The following is a 10,320-nucleotide window of genomic DNA, read 5'->3' as shown; positions in this document are numbered from 1 at the left end:
ATGGAATGTTTGAATAATTGACGGCTATCTGTTACGAAGTACTCCGCAGATGATTGTATTAGTTGTACTCCCTCCGTTTCATAATGATGTTCCAATTTAGGTTTTTGAATCTATTACAAACTTTTAAAAAAGACCGCTTGATCGGTCAGACCGCGGGTCCATTCGCGGGTCGAAGAATTCGTGGGTTTTAATTCGCGGGTCATTTAAATATTTATTTTTCACCCATTTTCGAAGCCCTCATTCTCCCTCTCTCCTCAAACTCTCTGCCTCCCTCTCTCACTACTACAAATTCCGCCTGTTATTGACGCTTTTTTGACCATTTCTCGACGATTAAATGCGTCTAGAAATTAGAGTCGAGAAAATTAGAGTGGAGAATATCTCGACGCTTTCAGGCGTCGAGAATGAAGACGCTTTTTGGCGTCCACCTCTATTCTTCAGCGTCGACAGCTTCGACACTTTTAGCAGTCCACAAGGCTTTCCCGCTTTGCCCACCCTTTTCCGATTCAATGTCCTCGACGCTGACAGGCGTCCATGTTTTCTTCAGGCTAGACGGTTATAAGCGTCCACAACACTACTACAAAACCCGCTGTTTTATATATTGTCGCCTAAAAGCGTCGAAAACTACTCTAACCCGCCATCTACAATTCATCTTAGTGCCAAGATCCCCACGCAAAAAAGCGTCGACAAATAGACAATTTTAATATAAAAAAAACACTGCTATAACAAGCTAGCTGTAGCAGCTTGCATAGCAGCAATAGGGAATATTTTTAAGTTAACTTGTTTTACTTCCAAAAATATCAGTTACACGGGTATGCGTACATCAAAACTCCCTCACATATAAAACCTAATACTTTGCAAAAAATTATCTATCAAAAAATACAATCAATGAACAACGGGGCGTCAACTCAATATAGAATCCCAACTTTCTCCTTTCTAGCAACCTCGGCTTTATGCATGGAAGTTGTGCATTTCTCTTATAAAAGAATCTTCATGGCTCTCTTTCACATTTCTCTGCAAATATCCAAATATCAGATGAGTATCACAGTTCTCGAAATAATAAAACTAACATATTTTCCATTATGAAACACACAACACACTCAGAGAGCCCAGTACCACATACGGAGTAATGGTCAAGACAATCAATGGACGATTGGACGAGACAGAAATATATATCATACGATTATGCAAGTGTATTAAAAAGACAAAAGAACATTCCCTCAAAAAAAAAAGGACAGAACATAAAAATAAAACAAATAAAACTGAGAAGTCTTCCTAGCTCTCCAAGTAGTTATGGGTAATTGCCAAACCCAAGTATGCATAAGTAAGCAGAAAATATAGAGTGGAAGAGAACATGGAAAAAGATACGGGCGAGTACATATGAATGTTCTTTTCATCACCAATGCACTCTCGTGTTTTAAAGTTCTTGTTTCATGATTAACCGGTTTAGCACAAAACTTATATCTAACAGTTAAAGACAAGAAAATAGATAACATTTAGAAAAAAAATCGACCAAAAGATAAGTACTACCAACCTCTTGTTATTTCTTTGCAGCAGAATAAAAACCGGGCTGCCGATCATTACGTTGATAATCAGATCTAAATTCTTCTTCACCTTCCATGCTAGAGACGCTGCTATAATCACAGTCACTGTTATCATCATCATATTCAACATCCTCTAACTCATCATTTCAAGTCCAGTGAACTGGTAATCTATATGTCATCTACTAAGAAGCCTTTTGTTGTATGATAAAGATATCATTTTTGTAAAGAGACCAACATCCAGCTGCAATAAAAACAAAACAAAGATTAGGTGCTTTTTTGTTTACAAAGAGGAGGCCACACACTGGAGTTTTACATCAGTACTTGCATGGAATTTAAAAAATCAAGCAGGATACATTAGAAAAAGAAATCGACAAGCCACATTAATGAAAAGGCTTAATGAAATGATATTATTGATTTTGCACCCAAAAAAATAAATATGTAACTAAGTGAATACATATGAATGATTTCTATGTGTACCAGTGAATGTGCTTCAATCTGTTTGGGTAGCACGGTGGATTATTTCCTCAACAAGATGGAAAAGCGGTCTGACATCAACATTACGAGCATCAGGGATGTGCAGTTCCTTAATCTGTTTGGAGGGGGCATGATCATCAGTGAGACAAGAGATGATTATATGATGTGGAGTACATATTTATAGAGCTCTAGATACTTCAAAGTTCGAACTATACAGTCGCAAGTGAGATATGAGCTAAGTTAATTCTTATAAGAACATGAGGCATTGTTTCAATATTCTAGTGTTATCTGACTGCAAAGAAAGCATGCTACAAAAGCTTAATATTATCACCATGTCAATAATACTATTACAGTAAAACTCAAAAGAAAAAAGAAACAACAAGAGATAAATAAAGGTATTTCATGAAGTTCTAAAAATTGATGCTCTAAACTATGCAATATGAAAGCAACTCAATGCAATAGACCCGGTACCTCAAGTCTGAATATTATAATTAGAAAAATTCCCAAAATTTTTCATTTATATAGTCTATAGATTGAAGGATACTAATATATATTCAGCAAATAAATTAAAATTACCCTTCAATCATTTCATTACATTTCCACTGTTCTTCATCGTATCCCCAGACAATAAGAAGATCCCTAGCATATCGCATGAAGCAATTATAATAGCTCCCTTGTCTCCTGGTCCAATACATTTTTTGTGAATTCAAGTATAAATTCAAATTAATTAGATAGTAGTCAATTGGAAAAGCAACATCATAAAAAAGTCAAGAAACAAGCAAACAACAGATTAAGAAGTAGGACACTACTCAATTTTGTCGTGCATATTACTTTGAATCTATTTAATTAGAAAACATCTTATGCCTTAAACCAAGAAGAACACAAAAGAAGAATGGGGCCATTTTAAACCATGAAGATCTTGTGGAAGGACTCCATTTGTTATCAGACTACTCTTGCTTCTGGACCCTTTGTTCTATTTCCTATCATGAGTCTTTTCATTTGGTTCAGTTGGAATATTTCTTTTCTCCAGATTCTATTGAAGAAGAATTGAGAAATATGGTGTAAAACTTTTTGTCGTTACTTCACATGCCTCTCTATTTGAAATAAGTACTAGGTTCATAAGTCATGAAGTCTTATCAAATTTTTCATTGGAAGACCGGGTAAAGAGGAATTAGCGAAGTTGATTGTTTCCTAGTTTGGAGATATTGACTTTGTTAGCATGTAGAGGAGGGACATGCTGACCCTGAGATTGAGTTCAAATTTGGTTTTAGATGGTTCAGACTGTAATGTAGACCCTGGTTAGACATCATACATAATAGGTATACGTAGCTTAACAAATTTGGTGTTGGCTAACATATGGTTTAAGCGTTTAGCTATTAAGGTAGCAGAATTTAAATCATTTCAGCTGGCACTGTTTTGCCAGAAGTGGACTTTTAATATTCCATGAGTAACTAGTATCGAAACAGAGAAGTAATATTTTACCTACTCATGGTGTTGGGGATTGATATAATCTTGTGCTGGAATTATGATGGTTGAGGTCAAACTTTACCTATCCTATTGTTGTTGACTTGTTTAAGAGGGTTGATTTCTTGCATATAATGTCTAGAATCGATTTACTAATATAAAATCTGGTTTTTAGTCGGAAAATATAAATCTGAAAGAAGCTATTAATAAAAACTGAATAAAATGGAACACATTGAAAAACCAGAAGTCTAACCTCCATTCCTCGTAAAAAAAAATGGGAAAGAAAACCCAAAAAATACCCAAATAACAAAAGTAAAACGAAACAACTAATTGAAGAAGCTGGAAGATGGGAAGAAAATCGAGAAAATGAAACAATTACCAAAGGAATTGGAATCAAGAACTGGAATAGCAAGATCCGAAAATAAAATCGATTCAAGATGAATAATTAAATGAAACCCTAGAAATTCTGAAATTCAGAGGAAAGAAATAATCTAAAATTCATTATTCGAGCAAGAAATTTAACGAAACATATTCTAAAAACAATCAAACATAAAATATCGACGATAATTGCAAGAAATTAAAAATTCAATTTAAAACATGACATTCAATAGTTTCTAGGTACCTTGGGAATTCCAACACAAGGAAGCGAAATTGAGTACGCAATTCAACCAAAGTTATGGGTTTATCGCCGCTCTAGCGCATGAAGGAAGAAGAATATGAAAAATCCAATTAATAAAGATAACCAGATCGAGTTTAAGAATTGAAAGAAAATAAATCATCAAAGAAGCTAAGAATTTGCGGGACAAACCTCATATTTTCCATGCAGTTTTTGTTTCCTCACTCATCTCCTCTAATGCTTTTTTACGAGCTTCCCTTGCCTGCAAATAATGATAAACATTAAATGACAGAAATTTATAATCACAATACACTCTCAAAGCAAGTATAGTCCATCACATACCTCCCGATTTGCCTTTTTAGCTTCCCGTACTTTCTGTCTAACAAATCCCTGAGGCAATAATAGATAGAGGTCTTCAGGCAGATCCCAGCTAACTGCATCACCAATTAAGGCGTGATATTCATTAACAGGACAACTTAATGTACACATAAAGATTACTATAATGAATTATCAATTAATATGCATGCTCTATTAGATTAAAAATACTCCAGCTAACTCAACAGAAAACATTTGTGAGCTTCTGGTAAGCTTTATTATTGTTCTTGTGTTTCTAACTTCCTATATCTCTAGTCAAGCTCACCCATAAATGCGGTCTACTAGAAGTTTCGTATTTACATACTCCTTATGACTGTATGTTGGGCATGAACCATTCATGGGGTTATTGTTCAATAAGGTAGCGTCCAGACAATCAAGAGAAGAAGTAGGTTTGTTGAAGAAATGAACTCTGACGGTGCATTCTTTTGAGAAAACAACCACACATCAGGTTTCGTTGATTAGGAAAAACAATCTCTATATAACACAAAAGTAAAAAAGTTTATGAAATCTTACACTGTCTTGAATTATGTCTCTTCCTACCGACCAGAGGAACACTTCAAAGCCAACTACGGGTACAATTATTGCTAGCAGCTGCATAAGCGCAATATGGAAACCCCAAAATTGTACATCATATAAACTCTAGTGTGTTTCTGAGAACTGCTATAATTTGATTCTGGAACCAGGGTCTCTCCATCATTTATCTTGATACAGCTGGGTTCAGGGTAACAGGTGGACATTCCAACAATACATCCCTACCGCAAATTACTCGACCTTCGAGGAGCTTGCAGACATATGTTACAGAGATTAGTGAACTCTAAAATCCTTCACCATGCTTTTTAACAAAACTAAAAGCCTGCCCTGCCGAAGCAGTAGCCTTAGTGCAGTTACCAGGGTTGTCCAACTGAAGTAGTGTATACCTTTTTAGTTTTATAGGTAGTATGTTATTACTTTCCGATTAGAACTGCAGGTTTATTAAAAAGAATCATAAACCTAAGAAAAATACAATTTCTTAAAAAGATATAGACAGCAGACCCGAAAAGACTTAATGCCTAATCCAGTAATCTATGAAAAATCTCCCTTCTTAACAAAAGACTAGAAGACAAAACTATAATTTTTTTCAGTGTGTTCACGGAATCACAGCCTCACAGGGTTGTTGTATACAACCATACAGATAACTGATGTAACGGAGAAGCTAAACAGTAACAAGGGAGATGAAAATACAACATTACATAGAAAAAGAGCAGCCATATCAAAGTAAATACACATAAGAGACCAAAGAAGAGTTTTACCGGGCCATGACTTACCACAAGACCTGTGATAGGGCCACACTGCCAAATAAATGAAGAAAATGCATGTCCTATTCCAAGTGTCTGCAAAGACAGTCAAACCAACAGAGTTAAGCTAATATTACTTAATAGCAAATAACTGAAAAACAACCCTAAAATATAATCTCAACCATTAAAAGGAACTACAACATCAATTATGCATCCTTCTTTCTAATCAGTTACCAGCCTGAACAAGTAGAAATTTTTTCTGAAAAAGACAGAAAAAAGAAAATTTCTACACAGGATATTTATGAATTAACTCTACTTAAATAGCCAGTCGGGTAAGTGTAAGCTACCTGATATAATTTCACCTAGAGTTCCAACTTGTATTTTCTTATGGCACGAGATTTCCAAAAGGGACCAAAGCACTCCCTTAAACTGATATGATATATGATATCTCGTTTGATCTCAACATTGCCTTGGATGACTGACTAGTTGACACAAACTGAAATGACTTGACAATTAGACTCAAACCAGCACAAAATTAGAAAGTTTGGGTCAATGAAATAAACCCTCTTTAGTATATGGGTTGGCATGAAACCCCAATTTAATTGGTGAAGCTCTCAAACACAAACCCCAGAAAAATAACCCCTTTATTTAGATGAGTTGGGTTCGCCCTATAACGCAACCATTAAATCGAGAACTGTTTCAGTTTTTGCTATACGTTTTTTGGTTTGAGTGTCGATGATTCTAGACTTATTAGTAGCTACGACTTAGAATCTCTTTTAGATTTATACAGATGCCAATGTACTAAGCCTCAAACAATGTGTTCAACCTCCATTAATACCACAACCTAAAAAAAATTCAGTTGTTTACCTAAACATATCTCTCACCTCATTGAAAAACTTATAGAAGTACATTTACCACCCTTTATTGATGTCAACATATATTCAAGTATTTACCCTTCCACCCCTCATACACCTATGATCCAAAACCCTTGTTTAACCCTTTGTAACTCGAGGAAGTATTAGCCCATATAACATATGGGGTACTACAGTACCCAATATAGCCAAAAATAAAAATAAATTAGTTTCTTACTAGGCAATAGTATATGACTGGGCGAGAGAAAGAGTGAGGTGGCTATGTATGACATGGCAATTAAAATACGTATATCATTAGGAATACAGTAGGAATACAGCAGCAATACAACGTGATTTTCCCCTTCCTTTCTCCAATCTCCCTCCTTTTCTTCAGTTCTTCAAGCTCTAAAAACTCGATTGTTCCAAAAACTTCATACCCAGCTCAAGTTCCCGCGCTCCATCAACCGATTCTCTATTATGATTCCGACAATCAATGAAATAACTTCAAAATGGGCTTAATTCTTATTTGGATTTTCGCGGCATAAATTGGGGAAGAACATCAACCCTAATTTTCTGGTATCGAAGATCTTATTGGAGGCGGTTTGGAGTATTATTCTATATAGAGGTATGTAATTTACTCTTAATTGAATGAAGAATATGGATTCAATTGAATGTAATTGTCAATTTATCTCAGTTCAAAGGTATTATGATCTCACAATCGTAATTGACAATGAATTCTGTGTTTTCTTTGATCTTAAGTCGAATTTAAGCGGTTTTCTTGAAGTGTATGGATTCAATTTTGTTAGATATTGTGAAACAAATGGAGGAAGTTTGTGAGTTTGCAGGAGGAACATTTCACCCAAATGAACAGAAATCAGGTTGTATTTGTAAATGGAATGCTACATTGGTTGACAGTGAGTTATTCATGTATACTAGTATTAGATTTGGAGAGAGATGTTTGGAGAAAGATTTATTTGCCTGATGAAATGAGTGATGGGAAAGAAAATAGGATGTATTTGTTGGAATCATATGGTTGTTTGTCTGTGGTTCAGATTTCTGAGGCTTCCTTGGATGTATGGGTGATGGAGATACTGAATATGTAAGATAAACCCGCCAAGGAAGAGGAAGACCTGGATGCGGCCTTGAGGAGGTGAGTACATGGGTTCTCTGCTAACATGTTTTAGACCGGATCTTTAACTTTATGCATAACGGGAATGTCTAAATGACCAGTGCCAGTAGTGCTCTTGCTAGTGCTAGTGATAAACATTCACAATAAGTGGACTAAAAAGACAATTCTTGTTAAATGGACTAAAAAGCAAGAAGTGGATCTGCTCAACAAGCAACTCATTACTCACAAATCTCGGAGATTTTACAAAGGCTTGTATTCTCGCGATTTTTTTTACTTGTATCATATGCTGATACCTTGCTTTGTTTTAGGTATTTCCCGGAGGGTATTAACATTTATTTTGAATATGTAAGATGGAATGCTACATTGGTTGACAGTGAGTTATTCATGTATACTAGTATTATATTTGGAGAGAGATATTAGATCTAGTAATGTCCTCTTGTTTGAGGATTTCAGAGCCAATATTGCAGATTTTAACCTTTCAAATCAGGCCCCTGATATGGCTGCTCGTCTTCATTCCACCAGAGTTTTGGGCACCTTTGGCTATCATGCACCAGAGTAATTTTCTCTTCTATATTTGGGGTTTATCTTTTAATATGAATGCATGCCCTACGGGGGTAATAAGGATTTTAGTTAGTTAGTCATGTTCACGTCTGTTGTCGTTTAATTGTTTTATTAAGGATTTTAGTTAGTTAGTCATGTTCACGTCTGTTGTCGTTTAATTGTTTTATTTTGGAGATGGGGGGAACCAACTAAAGTTTGAAAAGCATAGTATCTTTATGGTAGCTGGATTATATCAACTTGCTAATATCCAGACTATACAGAATGATTACTAGGCCATGCCCCCCCCCCCCCCCCCCCCCCCCCCCCCATGGGTGGTGGTAATGTAGGAAATCTTTAAATTGGCTAACTGATGAACAAATGGTTGTTTCTTCTTGATTTATGTTACTTGTGACATTGACCGCTTTGTGAACCTTTGCTAAGCTGTCTGCAAATGTCCTAGGTATGCAATGACTGGACAGTTGACGCAAAAGAGTGACGTGTATAGTTTTGGTGTGGTTCTTTTGGAGCTATTAACAGGACGCAAACCCGTGGATCATACAATGCCTCGTGGTCAGCAAAGTCTTGTTACTTGGGTAAATTTCCTAGACTTTTTTTTATTGAACCAGTATAAGAGGTGAATGAGTACGGAGTAGTCATTATTTATATTCTGCCCTGGAGTAGTTGCCTAAAAACATGTGTTTGTTTCTTCTGTCAGGCAACTCCAAGGCTGAGTGAATACAAAGTTAAGCAGTGTGTTATCCCAGATTGAAGGATTACCCTGCAAAAGGAGTGGCTAAGGTGTTTTTCTTAACTCACCTCTTATTCCCTTGTTGTTCTATTTGCTGATTGCTGACATGATGTGGGTTTTGTAGATGGCTGCTGTAGCAGCTCTATGTGTTCAATATGAAGGTGAATTTAGGCCAAACATGAGCATCGTTGTCAAAGCACTCGAGCCGTTACTAAAGCCACCATCTCCAGCTCCAGCTCCTGCTCCAGTTCCAACTCTAGAGGCAACTTAAAAGAGAGAATAGTTACTGTCAAGTTCATTGCGTTGATTGTGTTAGATAATTTCTACAGCTGTTTGGATTATCTTGTTCCTTGACTCTTGGCCGGCTTTTGTTCATCACCATATATATCCGATTTTTTTTTCATAAGTCGTTCTTGAGTTTGTTGTTTTGGATGTGGGGAAAAAAAAGAGTTTGATGTCTAGGCAATCCGTTTAAGTCTTTTTTGCGCTTATACGGATTTCAGGGCTATTTGTATAAAAAAGAATAGCGACAATATGATCAAACTCATTTTGAAAATGGCAAAAGGCGGATTCTTTCATGTGCAGTAATATTATTCATTCATTTTTGTTGCTGTTGTCCGAAGTTTTTCCTCCCCCTTTCGCGAATTCATCATTGTTTCCAATCAACTCTCGTTGGTTGTTGAGAGACTCTAAATTTCCCCGTCACAGAGTAGCATATAACCACAAAGTCGTGTACTTTAAATTTCCGCAACTTTAATATGTTATTTCATAACTAATATTGTAATATGTTCCACTATAAAGGAACTAGTCTTATATGCACGCGATGCGTGCGAGATTATATAAAAACTAAAAAAAATGTGTTGTTACAACTAATCACCATAAATAATAGGCAAGAAAAATTATTTGCAATAGACATCATTTCTACTTAATAAAATCTAATTCCAGAAATAATATAATACTTATTCCCGTACACATTGAAAAATCTTAATTGTAATACCGAAATAAATAAATTAACACTTACATAGTATAAAATAGTGTGTTTCGCAATTTATTTTTCTCACAATGTACTTGCCTAACCACATGCGCGCACTCCTTCGCCCAATTAATGTGCATCACATAACTAACATTAAGTATAAAAATCCTAGATTAAAATCTTCAAATATTGGTGGAGGTAGCCCACGAAAAAGCTTCTGAAGTTTGAGAATTCTTTTTCCATTACCCGGACTATTGTGTCCATTAAGGTGAATAAACGTTAACAATTTTCCTTTTAATTTTAAATAAAATATGAGGTAATTAAAATTATAAGTT

General features: G+C 35.6%; 1 pseudogene; it reads left to right on the top strand.

Annotated features, from left to right (window-relative positions):
• The first annotated feature begins 6,899 nt into the window (after positions 1 to 6,899).
• Positions 6,900 to 9,576, top strand: LOC110805204 (PTI1-like tyrosine-protein kinase 2; annotated as a pseudogene).
• The last annotated feature ends 744 nt before the right edge of the window (positions 9,577 to 10,320 follow it).

Source organism: Spinacia oleracea, chromosome 2 (genome assembly GCF_020520425.1).
Source record: "Spinacia oleracea cultivar Varoflay chromosome 2, BTI_SOV_V1, whole genome shotgun sequence".
NCBI lineage: Eukaryota > Viridiplantae > Streptophyta > Magnoliopsida > Caryophyllales > Amaranthaceae > Spinacia > Spinacia oleracea.
This window is presented reverse-complemented; position numbering and strand designations above follow the sequence as displayed.